The sequence below is a fragment of the Dysidea avara genome, chromosome 10 (assembly GCF_963678975.1).
Source record: "Dysidea avara chromosome 10, odDysAvar1.4, whole genome shotgun sequence".
In the NCBI taxonomy this organism is placed as follows: Eukaryota; Metazoa; Porifera; class Demospongiae; order Dictyoceratida; family Dysideidae; genus Dysidea; species Dysidea avara.
In genome coordinates, this window is record NC_089281.1 from 9789803 (window position 1) to 9808759 (window position 18957).

At 38.7% G+C, this 18957-nt stretch overlaps 1 long non-coding RNA gene across 3 annotated transcripts in view; it reads left to right on the forward strand.

Annotated features, from left to right (window-relative positions):
• The window catches only part of LOC136267939 (uncharacterized), a 57907-nt gene that overhangs the window by 4068 nt on the left and 34882 nt on the right, over positions 1-18957 (forward strand). For all 3 annotated transcript variants that reach the window (XR_010706839.1, XR_010706838.1, XR_010706836.1), the window contains exon 2: positions 14176-14212. This is a non-coding gene — a long non-coding RNA (uncharacterized lncRNA). The remainder of the gene's footprint in view (positions 1-14175; positions 14213-18957) is intronic.

Genomic DNA, 18957 nt, shown 5'->3' on the forward strand with positions numbered 1-18957 from the left:
AACCAATCAAATCGACCAAGAAACTCTTCAGCAAGACTTATATAATATACAGCTTTGGGCAAATAAGTGGTTAATGATGTTAAACGTGAATCAATGTGAAGTTCTACACATTTCACTGAAGCAGATCATCAAGAAGTTGTACTTATTATATGATGAACCACTAAAGTGTGTAAATGAAGCTAGATATTTGGGAGTAATGATTGACTCCAAGCTTACTTTCAACACACATGTAAATTTAGTATGTAAGAAAGCAAACAATACCTTGTCCTTCCTGAGAAGAAATTTGTCTTCATGCCAGCGTGAAGTGAAAGCTGAAGCTTACCTGATGTATGTGCGTCCCATACTGGAGTATGCTACTTGTGCCTGGGCCCCTCACACCCAATGTAATATTGACAAGCTAGAAGCTGTTCAAAGGCGCGCAGCAAGATTTGTAATTGGAGACTTTCGCTCCACCAGCAGTGTAACACAAATGCTCACTACCCTGAAATGGGACAGTTAAATTATCGTCGAAATATGTTAAGGCTCCAAATGATGTACAAAATTATTCATCATATTGTGGACCTTACTCCGGCTGCCAGAATGTATCACTTTAAATAGAGGAATTACCCGGGGTCATGAGTACAAACTTACCCTGCCATTCACTAGAATTGACTCATATAAATTCAGCTTCTTTCCTTCCACTGCTATACTATGGAACAACTTGCCCCCAGAGACTGTTGAAGCTTCATCTCAGATCACCGTGTTTAACAACCTTCTTATAAATGAACTGTAAAATTGTAATTAGTTAGCTGTATATATTTTGATTTGTACATTGCATTCATACTCGCTGTGCGAGGTCTTGCAATTATTATTATACAACCAAGTACTAAGATAGGGTCCACAACCGAAAAATCGATATCTTCAAATTAACTTACAAACTATAGTCATGTGTAGGGATAGGTCTAATCAAGAAAACACTAGAGTGGCAGCAAATTTCGTCCATCTCTTCACGTGAGACACATAGTGGCGCTTGCTTCCTATCCGCTGTTCCTTCTTTCAAACAACCAATTTCACCAAACTTTGAAGTAAAAAATTTAGCTACATCAATCAACGAAGACCAGGCTCAAGGACTATTACAGAAGAGGCCAGTTTCAACACTTAGACCCGCGCAACAGACGCGCGCCTGACTGGAACGCGAGAACCTTGGTACCGTGGTGAATAACGGTACCTGCTCAAGCTAGTTTCAAGTTATAGTCTTACACTTGTTTGTTTTTGCTCATTTTACCAGGCTCACCAATTGGAAATGGCCAGTGAAATAGCCAAGACCAAACACCTAGCAAGCTCTCCAGCCAATAAGGAGGAAAAGAAGGCAAGAGGAGATCAGTGTATAGTTTGTTCTGAACCAGCTACTGCTGACATATTTGAGTGTCTATGGTGTGAGGGACATCAGCACGCAAGTTGTTCAAAGCTAAGTACTGATGAATGTAATGCTATAGCTAACATATCAACACCAAATATTGTATTCTTCTGTTCCTCTTGTATTCAAGTGGTCCCTGTTACTATGACAATCAAGTGCTTGTTGAATCTAGAATTACAGCTGTCGAAACTTCCGTCACTGAGATTCAATGTTCTGAACGAAATCTTCATGAAACAGTGAAATCTGTTGAATCATAAATTGAGTCCTTTCAAAAATCAATAAAGTTGTTACTAAATGAGTACACTACACAGTTATCAAAGGTCTCTACTTCTGTTAATGCTGTACCCCCTGAATCTGCAGAGCAAATTGCAGTGTCTTTACTTTCCGAGCAAAAAGAGAAAGAAAAGCGTCCGCTGAACATAATGATCCATAAGTTAGAAGAATCCACTGCAGATGATGGCCAATCTAGAAAGCAAGATGACATCAAGAAATGTGTATCATTATTTCAGAATTACTTGGGAGCGAAAGTGGCTATTACAAATGCTTTCCGTTTAGGTAAAAAATCTAACTGACCACGTTTACTTAAACTAACCCTTAGCAGTATGGAGGAGAAAGCCTTAATACTAAGAAATAAATCTAAACTAAGATCTACCTCTCACCCAGAAGATGTCCGTAATGTATTCATCACCCCAGATAATTAGGCACCGGCCGATTATGCCAGCATAATTTAAAGCATAATAGGTGACCAAAAGCATCAAGCATAATGCCAGCATAATAGGGACGATGTTTGAAAAATTAATTAAATGCGCAATACGCACGCCTGAAAGAAAATAAATATTCACTGCCAATAGTATAATTAGTGTATTTCATATTTAAAAACACGTAATATAACTTATTAAATCGTTTCTTTGTTGGTTATTCACACTTTACAGAAATAAGATCGAGATACTCTAATAGAGCAGTCACTTACTCTAATAGAGCAGTCAGGAAAGGCTGATATACTCTAATAAAACAGTCAGTTCTAGAGCATAATCTTGATTTTGAAAGCATAATTTTGAGCATAATAGGCTTAATTTTTGAGCAATGCTCAAAAGCATAATAGGTAAAATTTTGGGCATAATAGGCCGGTAGGCCTACCCAGATTTCACACCCATTGAACAGAAGAGGAACAAGGTCTTACGGGAACAGTTAATTAATATGAACAAAACAGAGAACATCTACATGATAAAAATGGGGAGGATAGTGCGGAGGCAAACTTAGCTTCCCCCTGCACTGATAATCAGTTACCTCTTAACCCTAGTGATCCTACTCCCAATGATTATCTTGATAATTCATTTAATCGCTCCCTTACCGTCTTATCTCTAAATTGTCACTCTCTCTTAGCCAAAAAGGAGTCCTTTCTTAACCTTATCTGTTTCCATACCCCTGACATTATTATAGGTTGTGAATCATGTCTCAAACCTGATGTTAACAACTGTGAAATATTTCCATCTAATTACAATGTACATCGGATTGACCGTGCTGATGGCTATGGAGGCGTTTTTATAGCATGCCATGATTCTCTTGCTTCCTGTAACATACAGATAGAAACATCCTGTGAACTAGTGGCATGCCAGATACAACTTCCCAACCAGCCTCACTTAATTATCTGTTCACTATACTGACCTCCATCAAGTAATGAAGCTTATTTAAATGAATGCTGCTACCAGCTGGAATCTATCAGACATAGCTATCCTGACTCAGCACTGTGGATTGCTGGAGATGTCAATCTCCCAGATATAGATTGGGTCAACAACACCATCAACAGTCATCAATACTCACTTAACCTAAACCAGATATTTCTAGATTTCCTGCAAGATAATGCTTTGTCTCAACTTGTCAATTATCCAACCAGAGGCTCAAAAATACTAGATGTTTTTATTACTGATAGACCTTTGTTAGTTGAATTTTGTAACACAATTGATGGTATTAGTGACCATGAAGCTATCCTTGTGACATCTTATGTCCTTGCTCCGTTAGGACCTCCTATAGAAAGATCTATTTACCTATGGTCTCAAGCTAATTTTGATCATATAAGACAAGAAATGCAATCTTTGTGTGATGAGTTCATCACCACCTACTTGTCCTCTACACCAGTAGATGTCCTATGGAATAATTTTCTTGTGATATGCAATGCTGGTCTGGCCATGGTTCCCACTAAGTCCACTTCCACTCAACCTAAGTAAACCTGGGTAACCAACAATGTCAAACGCTTAAGTAGGAATAAACAACGTGCCTACAATCGCGCACGTACTTCTGACTCCCCTTTAGACTGGTCCAAATATCATGACCTTAAAAGACAATGCCAAAGAGAATGTCGTCAAGCGTTTAATAATTACATCTCTTCCCTGATAGACCCTAATAGCAGCAAAGTTACCAAAAGATTATGGTCATTCATCAAAAGTGAAAAACAGGATAATACTGGAATTGGCCCTCTTATCCACCAAGGAACTACGTTTACTGATTCTAAGGACAAAGCTAATGTGCTGGCTGATTATTTTTCATCTGTTTTCACATGCAACAACACTTCCCATTTACCTGAAGTAAATGACATCCCTTTGCCTAGCATATCACCATTAACAGTCCATGTTGAAGGAGTGGCCCAATTACTAACTAACATCCAACCACACAAAGCTAGTGGACCAGACAATTTACCTGCTTGTTTCCTCAAGGAAGTTGCTTACGAGATTGCTCCTGTTTTATCAATTGTATTCCAAGTATCATTAGACCAAGATCATTTACCAAATATTTGGCGAACTGCTGCAGTCGTTCCGATATATAAAAAAGGAAGTAAAACTGAGCCAAGCAATTACAGACCAGTATCCCTTACTTGTATTTGTTCCAAAATTCTAGAACACATTGTTTATTCTGCCATATCCAAACACTTAGAACACCACCAAACACTTTGTGATGAACAGCATGGATTTCGTAAGAGAAGAAGTTGTGAAACTCAATTGATTTCCACAGTGAATGATTTTGCCGAATGTCTGAATCAAAGGGGACAATGCAACATCCTTCTACTAGATTTCAGTAAGGCTTTTGATAAAGTTTCTCACTCGCTCCTGTATCACAAGCTAGCACATTACAGAGTACAAGGATCACTACTATTTTGGCTAAAATCATTTCTGAGTCACAGATCACAATATGTTATTCTAGATAACCACAAAAGGGATACCACCCAGGTCCTTTCTGGTGTACCTCAAGGCACGGTTCTTGCCCCTCTATTGTTTTTGATTTATATTAACGACCTACCTTTTTCCATCCACAATAACATCAAACTGTATGCAGATGACGTATTGTTGTATTCTCGAATAACATCAATTGCTGACTGCTTAAGCTTACAGCAGGACTTAGACCTACTTGCTCAATGGGCCGACAGATGGAAGATGACATTCAATATCCTGAAATGTGAGTTCCTGAGAGTAACAAACCAACGCAATCCTATCTTGCACACGTATTATATTGAAAATTTTCCCATTAAGGAAGTTCCATCTGCCAAATATCTAGGGGTCACCATCGACAACAAGCTTACCTTCAATGACCATATCTAAACAATCACCGATAAAGCTAACCAAATCAATGTCTTTATTTACAGAAACCTGCGCCACTGTCCAAGCACTGTAAAATGTAACTGCTACAGAAGTATGGTCAGGCCAGTGCTTGAATATGCATCATCTGTATGGGATCCCCATACCTTAAATAATATTAATAGAATTGAAGCAGTACAGAGAAGAGCGGCCAGATTTTTCCTAAATGAGTTTTCAAGTTACTCTAGTGTTACTAACATGCTAAGCACACTTAACTTACCTCCTTTACAACAAAGAAGAGAGAGAGCTAAACTTATAATGATGCATAAAATTATTAATGATCTTATTGATATCCCCAAAGAGTACTTTACCCCTAATGATTCACAATTAAGAAAAGGATACTACAGGCAACTGACGACAAACATTGACTCATATAAATTTTCCTTTTCCCCCTCTGCAATTAAACTTTGGAACCCTCCCCCCCCCCCCCCTCCTATATAATTAATTCCCCTTCCCTGGATAATTTTTGTAACAACTTAAGTAATTATATCTGTACGTTATAATCATTTGTGATTTCTGCACAGTAAAAACAAATAATAATAATAGTGAAAATAACACAAAATACCTTGAATTCGATCGATTTTTCGCTGTCGTAATGTGCAGTGTTATTCTTTTGGGGCAAAACTCTCTCTCAAGCTTTGAGAGATTGTCCACTCTTACTATGGAGTATAGGAAGTTTAATATAATTAATTAATATTTGGTAGTGACGTCGTGCGCATCGCCGATCGGCGAAAAAAAAGACGTTTCGTGATCTGGAGCACAGCAGACTTGCAGGAAATACTGCAACATTTACTGCAGTGATCACCTCCAAGTCAAGTACCTGTGTGCAGAATATGGTGTGGATTGAAGTTTGCTAACCATCTGGCTGAGATCAGCGTCGTCAAATTTAGTAAAAATTCCTCCGCGATCCAACAAATATTGCAGTCTCGTGTACACAAGTACCTTTAAGTGTGTTGAATTATGGAAATGATTGCTCAGAACAAGTATAAACTTCTAGTGAAGGCTAGATTACGTACACTTTAAGCAATATAACAGCATGCTAAATGCGATTTGTATTGCCAAAACCACCCTCTTGTAACTAATATCTAATTTTCGAAAAAATGTGGAATATACTTGACAACTACTCTGAGTACAGTTAAATAATCATTTTGTGATTGTTAGTTTAAAACTTCAGTAGTGACATAATGTATAAAAATCATTTTATGACCATTCTATAATTACATCTGACTGCTCAATTGGAGAGTTATAGTTACATTGCTTTGGTGTAAACAGACCTATATAGTTTAATGCAGGCATATAGCTGTATACTGCATGCTTGCTACAGTAAAACTACTGTGCCTTTTTGAAAATATCTTCTTTCTCATACTCAACAGGTGGTATAGTCTAGACATGCACTAGTATCTGCATTTGCATGATAATATGCAATGTACTATATTGAATATGTGCATGCTGAGCCCACTTATGCATGGGAGCAATATTATCAATATTATAGTAGCTATCAAAAGCAAATTTGCTCCAATTCTATAGTTGATGGTAATTAAATTAATGCAAGAAGTTCGTGAAATGCAGAAATATACTTACTAATCATATTTGCAACAAACAGTGGAAAGTTCAATGTGCTCAGCATTCACCACAAGCCATTAACACAGCTGAAATCCTTAAGATATTGAGTACTTGATTCTCTTCAGAACTGACCACATAATCATGCACTACATAATATGTATACAAGGACCATCCCTATAAATGAATCATGAGTGACATATCTTCAATGCTTACAATATACACTGTATAGAGCCATTCGTATTACAAAGTATTGAGAATGTACATAATTATACTCTTTACACATGCAACTACTGACATATAAATTTTAAATTAACCTCCAACTTCTAACTAGATCATCGTGTGCTGTGTAATGTATTACACTGCTATGATAGCAAACTTTGCCTACATTTAATCCATCCAGGACTGTGTGTAACACATGCTGTAAAGACATGCAGTTTTGGGTATACCTGCATGTTAATTTGCAATCTACAAAGCACCAAGAAGTACTCTTGCTCATCTGTTTCTTCACAGTGGAATTAATTCACTGTTTTCAGTAACTTGTATATACTTCTTTTGCATCTTAAACTTTTCTAAAAGTTTCAGTGTATCTTAAGATTGTATTGACAATTACGATCAAAATTTCTTCCAAATCACAAATAACTAAACTTCATTTTTTGGAGATTTTGTGTTATGGAAGTAATAGCTACTATGATTTTAATATCTTGCATAGGATGTGATAATAGCTAGTAGACATGCATGATTGAGACTGAATAAGTTGATACTTTATAGTGCAAAATTATAGCTATACCAGGAAATATCACAGCTTTGTATGATAGTTCTCCCGAGTTCTCCATGCTGATGTGAATTCAAGGCATGTAAATTTTTTCCTGGTAAGCATACCACCAAACCTTGCATGCTACTGCATCTGAGTATCACATACAAGTAGATGACCGGATAAGCTCTGCATGATTTAGCTATCAAAAAGTGCTACAGTATATGGTAACCTAGCTGCATGTATACATATAATATGTATGTAGCTATATAGTTATATAGATCTATATAGCCATGCACACAAGACCTCTGGACTCCATCCTTGCTACAGAAAAGATCATCTTACTGCATGTGCTCACAGAGATTTATCATTATATCAAGCCAATGATATTATGTGAGTGCCGTAAATTTTTTATTACGCCGGAGAGTTTTTGTTTTGCACAATAAATTGCATTAGCTATATTATCGGCTAAGTGTAAAATTTGCTGTCAGTAATAAAGCCTTCGCTGTAAGTTTATACTTGTTCTGAGCAATCATTTCCATAATTCAACACACTTACAGGTGCTTATGTGCATGAGACTGCAGTATTTGTTGGATCGCGGAGGAATTTTTACTAAATTTGGCGACGCGGGTCTCAGCCAGATGGTCAATAAACTTCAATCCACACCATATTCTGCACACAGGTACTTGACTTGGAGGTGATCACTGCAGTAAATGTTGCAGCATTTCCTGCAAGTCTGCTGTGCTCCAGATCACGAAACGTCTTTTTTTTCGCCGATCAGCGATGCGCGTGACGTCACTACCAAATATTAATTAATTATATTGAACTTCCATAAGAGTGGACAATCTCTCAAAGCTTGAGAGAGAGTTTTGGCCCAAAAGAATAACACTGCAAATTACAAGGGCGAAAAATCGATCGAATTCAAGGTGTTTTGTGTTATTTTTACTAGAAGAGATGAACGAAATTTGCTGCCACTCTAGTGTTTTCTTGATTAGACCTACCCCTACACATGACTATAGTTTGTAAGTTAATTTGAAGATATCGATTTTTCGATTTGCGGACCCTAACTAGTCTGGCGTAGCCAGAAAAGGTCTGGCTACGCCAGACTAGACCCTAACTAAGAATAATATGAAACGCGGTTAAAATTATGTCATAAATAAATAAATAATAAATAATGTTCTCGAAAACTACGAGGTCTAGAGACATGAACTAACCGGGGATAGATTCGCCTGTGAATGAAGGCACAAACGTATAATCGTCGCTCCGGTTTGTGCTGATGAATTGACCATACGTGTAATTCTATATAACACCCATTACCACACCCTTGCTTAATATTTACAGATTGCGCGAGGAGAAGATTAGTGATGTCCGTGCAGGAGAGCCAGACGCCACTTTACGTGTAAAGAAGAAGATTACAAGTAACTTTTTATGTTTGCAACATCTCAAGTCTCCATGCCAGCTGCCAGTGGATTCATTCACGTAAATAAACAATACAAGAAAGCTTTAAAACGTATGCCACGCTCTTTACAATACAGTTACATATAAAATACAAGTAAACAATTTTGTCCTGTGCAGTTGGCATGGCGAACTTTGGTGTCAGGCAATTCGATACGCAGTTGATCTTTTTTGTCTTCACCTGGCGTAGCTACTAGGCTCTGGCTGGCTTGGCTGTCTTCCTTTATCTGGCTTGCATACTCCTACAGTATTGTGTAGCTATCTCCTGCAAGTTGTGTATGCATAATTATAGTGTGTCACCCATCACTGTGCTAGTCTCCAAATGACCGATGTTATTCAATTAACGTCCCCAGCGTCTGGGGACGGCTCAGAAGTAAACAGCTATTGGAGTTGCACCAGACCCTTTTTTCCCCACCCAATACATGGGAAAAAGCGGTCTGGCTACGCGAGACTATCACTGTGCCATTGTTACTCTACTGATGAACCCTATGTAGCTCTAGTTGATGTTGATATACTGTGCTGTATATTGGCTAATAATTTTTATCTGGTGATGTTGCCTATAATATATTGCTGCATACAATACTGCAATAATGTATAGTTCTCTCCTGTATGTTTTGTACACATATACTTTGTACACATCACTGTGCCATTACCACACCAATGATGTACTAGGACATAGCTACTGGTGGCCTTTAGTTACGATGCCACTATTGTGTTATATCTGTCACTGCTGTGACATATTGAGATGATTTGGGTATCGTGCCTTCACCACCTAATAGCCTCACCGGGGGGGCTGTCACATTGGTGTATGTACTTGGTTGTATGTGACGCGGTCCTAGTAATAATAATAAAATAAAATAAAAAAACTTCACTGCAAAGACTGAATATGCCGGAGAATACAACATGCGCATGGCATGGTAGCCCCATTCAAAATGGCGGCCGAAAAGTTAGTGTGGTTTTGGAAAGAGTCTATTGAAGAACTTTCTACAACAGAGGTAGGTAAACTGTTCCACTCATTAATCACTCTGTTCATAAAATAATTAGATCTGCATAACAATCTTGAATGTTGCTTGAACAATTTAAACTGGTGTCCCCTGGTAGTAGTAGTAGTAGTGGAGTAGGTGTATAGATTAGTAAAGTCAGAGCTGAAGTAGTTGTTAAGAATTTTGTATAGAAAAATTAAATCACCCCTCTGGCGTCTATACAACAGTGATGGTAAGGATAGTATTGACAGCCTCTCAGTATAGGATTTGTCATGTAGTGATGGGAGGAGACGGGTAGCTCGACGTTGTACCTATTCAACCTTTTTTCTGATCAAGGGTAAATAGTGGTCCCCTAATGGCATTACCATATTCCAAGATGGGTCGAACTAGTGTGGTAAACAACTTAAACAACATACTCGAGTCAAGATATTCAAAGGATTTCTTGATCATGCCAAGTATTCGATTAGCTTTGGTTGTAACTTTAGCGGTATGGTCATGAAACTTAAGCTTGTCATCAAAGAGAATTCCGACATCATTGTGGGATGTAACTGGGTCAATTGGAGTTTCATCAAGATAATAGAAGCCATGATGGTGAGCTGGGCCAAAATGGAAATGTTTACATTTGGAGATGTTAAACTTCAATTGCCAGAGTTGTGACCAGCTGTAAAGGCAATTTAAGTCATTCTGTAATGTAACGTAGTCTTCTTCGTTTCTTATCACACGGAAAATCTTTGTATCATCTGCAAACATGAACACAGGGCTAGACACAATTGATGGAATGTCATTAACAAACATAGTGAAAAGTAAAGAGCCTAACACAGATCCTTGAGGGACACCACTGGAGACTGGAGAGAAACGAGACTTATATCCATTCAATACAACTTGCTGTTTTCTGTTAGATAAGAAATTCTTAATCCATTCTAAGAGATTGCCATTGCCATATGGACGTATAGTCCAAAGGTACATGTTGCGTTAGTATGGACTAATGGTCCATATGAACGCTAGATTAGTGTACGGTAGGGGGATACGGAATTGTTGGGGTACCGGTATACTAAGCTTTTTTACAGCGCAACGTAGCCTAGATCAGGAGCGAGATCAGGAGAGGTATGGTCCCCAGTTGATTTATTCTTGTGTAAGTAGCTACGTGTTTTGTACTCGGTTTTGTACAAGGTTTTGTAAGTGATACGGGTTATTGTAAGCACACCAAGGGCATGAAGGTAATACGTTCCTGTATCACCTACCCGTTTAGTCTCGCGTAGCCAGACCCTTTTCTTTTGTGTGGGGGCGGGAAAGAAATGGGTCTGGTGAACATAGTATAGCATCGTCGTTGGGCTATCCCGAGATTGTGGGGATTCTACTGCGCAGTTTCCTGATTGTTTGTGGGTGCGAATGACGTGTTTTGTTAACCGTTGTGTCATTTGCGTCCTGTTGCCATAGATATAAAGCGTGATCTGCATCATTTGCGTTCTATTACCATATTACTGCTTTTATATCTATGGCAACAGGATGCAAATGGTGCAATGGTTAGCAAAACACGTCATTCGCACCCACAAACAATCCGGAAGCTGCGCAGTAGAATCCTCACAATCTCGGGATAGGCCAACGACAATGCTATACTATGTTCACCAGACCCTTTTCTTTCCCCGCCCCAACACAAAAGAAAGAAAAGGGCCTGGTTATGTGAGACTACTACCTGTGGCCAGACCGCTTTTTCTCAGCACGGCGCTTATCGATTAGAATTATAAGTGCCTTTTTCGAGCAGGCACTTATAATTTTAATCGATAAGCGCCATGCTGAGAAAAAGCAGTCTGGCCACGCGAGACTATTTATCACCCCCTGTATATCAGGCCTTGTCAGACTCGGTCAGACTTCTGTGTGTGCCCACCCTCCTACTGCTGAAATAGCGAGATGACAAGCTATAGGACCAAATTGTGTATTTATTTATCCCACTAAGTAGGGACCTGCATTCTACTGAAGCCTGACTAAAATATACAGAGGAACCCCTCAAAAAGGACACCCTTTAATGTGGACACTAGGTCCAATATATCATTTACTCTGATCTTTGTCCTTAGTCAAAATGAAAGTCAAGCAAGAAATATGCAGTAGGTTAAAAGACAAGCTTCGTTTGTAAAGTGTATACCACAATTGATACTTTTAGAGTTACAACATACTGTAATACAAGAATTTGGTCAAGAGTAAAGTGCGGATTTTGGTGTAAGTCAAGGGTCAAGGCTATTTTGACAGAGGATGATCGGAGTACAGGATATATTGGAGTACGTGCCGCCCCCTTGTAATCTTTAGGATACAGTAATTCTTCATAATCCCAAGTTCAGCAATGTATGCATATCATGAACTAAACCCAGTTAGAACGCTAAGCATGATTTTGAGGCGACCGGAATAGGCAGGTAGTGGAAATTTTTAGAGGCTAATTCATCAAAAAATTTCCCATTAAAGTTTTGCACTACTGTATATAAAGTACATGAGGTAGTTACAGTACTTGCATCCTCTGAGTGGAGTCACCTCAAATGGCTCGGTAATCGAATCACAATTGAAATCCACTTGTCCCAAGCTTGATTTTCCTAAAAGACTCTTGCAATTAGTCACTTGATGAAATACAAAAGCTTAACTGTAGACATGAATTATAATAACTAAACTAAACATTAAAACCTTAAACTATTTAAAGTCAAGTGGAAAGCAGGGCCAGGGGTGTGGTGGAGAAGTATAATAGTTGATTTAAACATTTCGAAAATTGAAGATGTGCAATATGAGATGGATGAGTTGAGGTGACAGGAAATGGTTGTTGCTGTGCACAATAAAGGGTAAAATCAAAATTGGGAACCAATTGGTAAGCAAGAGGATCCAGATCAATAAATAGTAAAAAACTGTTCTTAGCAAAAGGCCAATGGCAAAGTGATTATGCCAGTGGGTGGTGAACTCGGTGACTAGAGTCAACCACATGATACGGATGTCTGTCAGATAAAGTGCCAGTATCAACCTTCTCAGCAGCTAGGGATATCAAAGGGACCAAATTTGGTCCAACTTTTTGCTCCGCAGCAATAGCAATGGCCTCATCAAGTAATCCAGAGTCAGTTGGCCCTTCTTTATCCTTCACAATAACCGCTTGGGAAATAAAAATCACATAGATTTTTTTGTATTAGCTACTTTTTAGGCCTGGCTCATAGGTTATGAAGTCTGAGGGTTTTCTAACAAACGTGAATACTGAACAGTCATCATTATATAAGGAGGAGAGACTTTTAGCTGAAGCAGCCTTATATGAGATTTAAGCATGTAGCACTAAATCCTTTGTGTATTCACCCAAAGTAATTTTGTATCAATTCATGAAAAATTTGTTCATCAAAATTTCCAACTCTACCCTGTACATCAAACACCCACCATTGCAACTCTACCTTTTATTTTGCACAGCATATACAAACCTGGTAATATGTGAAGGTGTTCACTGTTCTGATTGGTCCGCATGCATGCACAGTATTGTGTTTTTATGCATTTCGTTCAGCCACAGATAGATCACAATAACTGAAAGACCATATTTTTAGTGTCAAGGTACTAATTACTTGATTAAAGCAACCTAGCTTGTTTAAGTAAGGGTGCATGCCCAAACCTGGCTGCAGAGCTTGCTTGTTTGTAGAGTTTTTGTTAGAATAGCATGTCTAATGCTGCGTAGTGGGCTTACAGGGTTCTGAACACAAGTGGTCATGTTGATATACTAGTGCAATTGTATGCACATACGTACTTGAGTAAAAGTCAACTGCAATTTACGGATCATTGTTTTGGGGTATGTGTTGTACTGCTATCCAAAATGGTATTCGGTAGCAGCTATTTAATCAATTGGTTCAAAAATGTCATTGATGTGTAGTGTGCTAAGTAGACTGCTGTCAAGGCTGTGTTAGAGTTTCAATATTCAGGGCCGTAGCCAGACTTTTACCTGGGTAGGTTCTTTAGACAAAAAGGTGGACTTTTTGTGTGGTATAATACAGAATTACATTATGGTGTGCTTAAAGAAGGATCTGAGGCTATGTAGCTCTCCTCAGGAAATTTTTTGAAAATGGATCCCAATCCCAATAAGGCTAAATTTAAGAGTTTTAGTCACTAAAAATAATAAAATTTTAGACTTTTGTACTGAAAATGTGGACCTTTTTACTGAAAATGAGGACCTTTTTGCTGAAGAGAGGGAACCCCCCTTCCCTACTGGCCTGCATATTTGTTGGCTAGTGCATGAATGGTGTAATGATGACATAATAATGTGATAAAGTGTCCCTTCAAGCCCCCCCCACTTGCAGTCTATATGCAATGTAAACTATATGTATGCACATTAATTACAATTGCTTGCTTGCTTTCATTGCATAAGTGTTCAAGTTATATTCTGTGTGTTTTTAATTACAGCCCCTACGCATACTGTTGATGCTAAGTGGCTGTCAAGGTAAAAATTATATGCTGGACGCTACATGTATAATGTGTGATTAGCAAAAAGCATGTGGAATTTAAGTAGTGTAAGTTTGTGCATACATACAAAAAGAAGGCTTTACATCATGCATACACCATGCTTTGCATGAGGTAGATCAAGTCTCTGACTAAGGTCTCTGCTATTGTCTATGACCTATCCACATCCTCTCACCTGTTGTAAATTTCAAAATAGGTTAATTAACATCCCCTGACTAGGTGAGTCCTCTCTCCTGGCTTGGCTTGTAAATGGGTTATTTAGCACCTCCTGGCTGAGTGTGGAGGGTTGGGGCAGACATGATGATCTCAAGAGGTTCCAGAAGAAAATGTGTGTGTGCGTGCGTGCGTGTGTGTGTGAGAGAGAGTATATTACTACTCAACAATATGGTGTGCTTCAGTCATTTTGTGATTGCCTTTTGGTGGGGAGATTGCAGCCATTTAGGCCATATGGATGAGGGTCGCACCCCTAAACAAATCCTGTTTGGTGAACTGATTCAAAGCCAACCATTTCATGGACCTAAGAAGAGATGGCGTGATGAGGTAACGGGTGATTTGCGTGCCATAGGTGTTGGGGATGAATGGTTCCAGTTGTGTCAGGATCGTAAGCAGTGGTCAAAGATGTATTCCATTGCTGTTGGATGTTATGCACAAAACAGTGGGACAATTACTTGTGTTGCTAATGATTTTTCCGACTAAAAGACATTTCATTGTGCTTGTGGTCGATGTTTCAGGAGAAGGGTGACTTAACCAGACATCGTAACTTTTATGGGGCTAGCAACTTGCTATATACTGGTTCAGGAGGATCCTAGAACTCTGCCATCACGGTTCACTGTACTGTGGGCATCTACCAAATGACCAAGTGTGTGTGTGTTCCCTCCTTGTCTTTCTTAGTGGGTTGGAATTGTAGAACTTGAATTCTGTGACCTGGCTCCAAGTACATTTAAAAGTTATCCAAGTAAAGTACTTTTGAGTTATTCAAGTACAGGTACTCTAGGGTAAAGCACTCTGACCGTACTTAAGTCCATTGCAAGTACTTTTTACTGTACCAACATATTACCGTATATAAGTGTTATTTGTTAGTAAAAAGCAGACGAAAATCTATGTCTTAGTTCATAGAGCCATATAGTGAATAAGAGGTTAGCTAGCTGTTCAAATATTCTGCACTATTCTTATGTATCTATCTATAATCTTTTCGAATTTAAATAATTACTTCACTAGAGCCTTCAACTTATGCTTGGTATAAATTAACACATTCGATACGTACGAAATAAAATCATGTTGTTGACCAGCAGGCATTTATTTTCTTGAGCAAATATGCTACTGTAGCATTTTCATTACTACAGTGTGATCCTGATGGGAAAACCCAAAAACACCGCTCTCGTCTTTAGTGTAGAACCTCACTATAGTCCAGTAGATTTAAGGTTGGACCCGAAAAAAATTCGAAGAAAGCTGATTTTGGTATCATTAGAAAGCAAATTTTTCATAGAATAACATATCCAAAATCCTCTAAAATCCACCTTGGGGAAAATTTTTATGGCCAATTTAGTATTGAGGCATATGTGACTGGATTCGGGAAAGTGGATCTTCCACACATATCCAATTTACCAACTTTGACAACTCATAACTTCAGATTGGAAAATGGTATTGACTTGAAATTTGATCAGTAGTGCAGCACCAGCATCACTTATTAGTTGCAGAAAATTTCGGGTTGATATTCACCATGTACACTACTAAGTTGTTGTTTCTCAATCGGATGCATTTGCAAACCCATTTTTGCAAATCTGGTCATTTGTGACTAACAAAAATGCATATTATCCTTAAAATATTTTCTCATAAGAAACTCATTGCAATCAATATTAGCTGTAAGAAATAAGACTGTTTATAGAAATAAAAAGGTGCCTATCATGTAAGTTCTGAACAAATATACTTGTCACATGTACAATTATTGTAAACAGTTTCCTCGGCACTTCTGCAGCTCTCTCCCTTGCAACTGCCATATGCTGCAACATACTTTAATCCATGATTACAATGAGACCATAATGTTGCTACCACATGGATTTGCAGTAGAAAGCTTGCATTTATATTGTACAAATTTAAGTAAGTTTCTGGTGCTAGTTCCATGTCTGTCATCATCAGTTGCATACAGCCTCAATCCTTTTAGTTTCCAGCTCCATTATGATAATGGATTAAGTTAATCAGTAAGTTCCTTCTAATGAATAACTTGTAGACGCACATACAAGTTGTGAAAGTGTGTTGCTCTTGCAATCATTTGCGCATCATTTTCTTCTTGATTAGGTCAACTTTACCCTGTTCAAATGTTGCAGATGTTGTATCACAGCCACTCCATGCGAGCATGTGTAAAGAGAAGATGTAATTATGATGTTACAATAGGACCTATGTGCCCAATAATGTCATCAATTTTCCAATGCTCAAATGTTTCCCAACCTCTGAAAGAAAATATATATGCTTGGACAAGAACATCAGTGTCATCAGTTACAACACACTTTACTTCCTTAAATTGCAAATTGAAGTGCACATTGAACAATCAGTGTGTCAGCATCCAAATTACTCTGATGCACAACCTGGCTGTCATCTCACAGATATTGGACAATCAATTGATGTTTGCTCTTTTCATTTGCAAGAAAACTTCCTGACTTTTGTATGCTTCCATAGATTCACTTGACTGAATATCTGCACCTGCACATACCATAACATACCGCTGACAGCCCTACACACTGATTGCACACATGGAGATTCTGACATACTGATGGTCCAATGCGCACTTCAATTTTGCAATTGAAGGAAGTAGAGTGAATGTTGTAGCTGATGACAACAATGAAGTTCTTGTGCTACTGGTGCACGCTGGAAGCAGAACATGACAAGTACGTCTCTCTTTTCATTCAGAGGTTGTAAAACATTTGAAGATTTGGAAAAATGATGACGTTATTGGGCACAACGTAGGTCCTCTTTTCACATGCCTGGGGTGGCTGTGACACAACGACCACAACATTTGAATAGGTAAAGTCGGCCTAATCAGCAATCAAATGATGTGCAAACGATTGAAAAGTTAATGATGGATTATATAATGCAACAATTGCACATGTTGAAAAAATTGGAGTTTGATGGGAGTCAGTCTGATTCATTGAGGAGTCTCAGGTATACAAAACAAAGTACATGGAAATGGAGGCATCAGAAAGTTATAACACATGCGAGCTGTGAAAGTGTGCTAACCCTTGTAGTTGGATGGAGTTTTGAGGATAAATGGTTTTAGCTGATGAAGGAAGTTATTCATTGGAGGGAACTTAATATGGGGTTGGAAACTAGAAGGATTAAGGCTGCAACCAATGATGATAGACATGGGACCAGTTCTAGAGATCATATATATTGATTTTATACAATATAAATGCCAGCTTTCCACTGCAAATCCGTATGGTAGCAATATTATGCTCTTGTTGCAAACATGGATTATTAGTGTGTTGCAGAGAGTTGTAGAAGTGCTAAGGAATCTGTTTCTTATGAAAAAATAATTTAAGGATAACACATTTTTGTTGGTCACAAATGACCAGATTTGCAAAAATGGGTTTGCAAATGCATCCGATTGAGAAACAACAACTTAGTGTTCAACTTGATTATCAATCTGAAATTTTCTCCACCTACTAAGTGATGCTGGTGCGCACTACTGATCAAATTTCAAGTCAATACCAGTTTCCAGTCTGAAGTTATGAGTTGTCAAAGTTGGTAAATTGGATATGTGTGGAAGATACACTTTCCCGAATCCAGTCACATATGGCTCAATACTAATTGGCCATAAAGTTTTTTCCCCAAGGTGGATTTTAGAGGATTTTGGATATGTTATTCTATGAAAAATTTGCTTTCTAATGGAGTGTTGTCCAGTACTGCCGTAGAAAATCCCTTGTCATCCATGGCTGTCATAGATAGTTAAGCTTAACAAGTTTTACATACATAAATATTATTAGATCATCGAGGAGACCTCTTGTCGAAGTAACTAATGTATCCACCATGGATCACCATTGTCCAGGGGACCCCCTTGTCAGAGTATCCAGGGATGACATAGTTACTACGGTAATCCATGTATTCACCATGGATCACCATTGTCCAGGGGACCCCATTGTCAGAGTATCCACGGATGACATAGTTACTACGGTTATCCATGTATCCACCATGGATCACCATTGTCCAGGGGACCCCCTTGTCAGAGTATCCACGGATGACATAGTTACTACGGTTATCCATGTGTCCACCATGGATCACCATTGTCCAGGGGACCCCCTTGTCAGAGTATCCACGGATGACAAAGTTACTACGTTTATCCATGTGTCCACCATGGATCACCATTGTCCAGGGGACCCCCTTGTCAGAGTATCCACGGATGACATAGTTACTACAGTTATCCATGTATCCACCATGGATCACCATTGTCCAGGGGACCCCCTTGTCAGAGTATCCACGGATGACATAGTTACTATGGTTATCCATGTATCCACCATGGATCACCATTGTCCAGGGGACCCCCTTGTCAGAGTATCCACGGATGACATAGTTACTACGGTTATCCATGTATCCACCATGGATCACCATTGTCCAGGGGACCCCCTTGTCAGAGTATCCAGGGATGACATAGTTACTATGGTTATCCATGTATCCACCATGGATCACCATTGTCCAGGGGACCCCCTTGTCAGATTATCTGCAGATGACCATGTA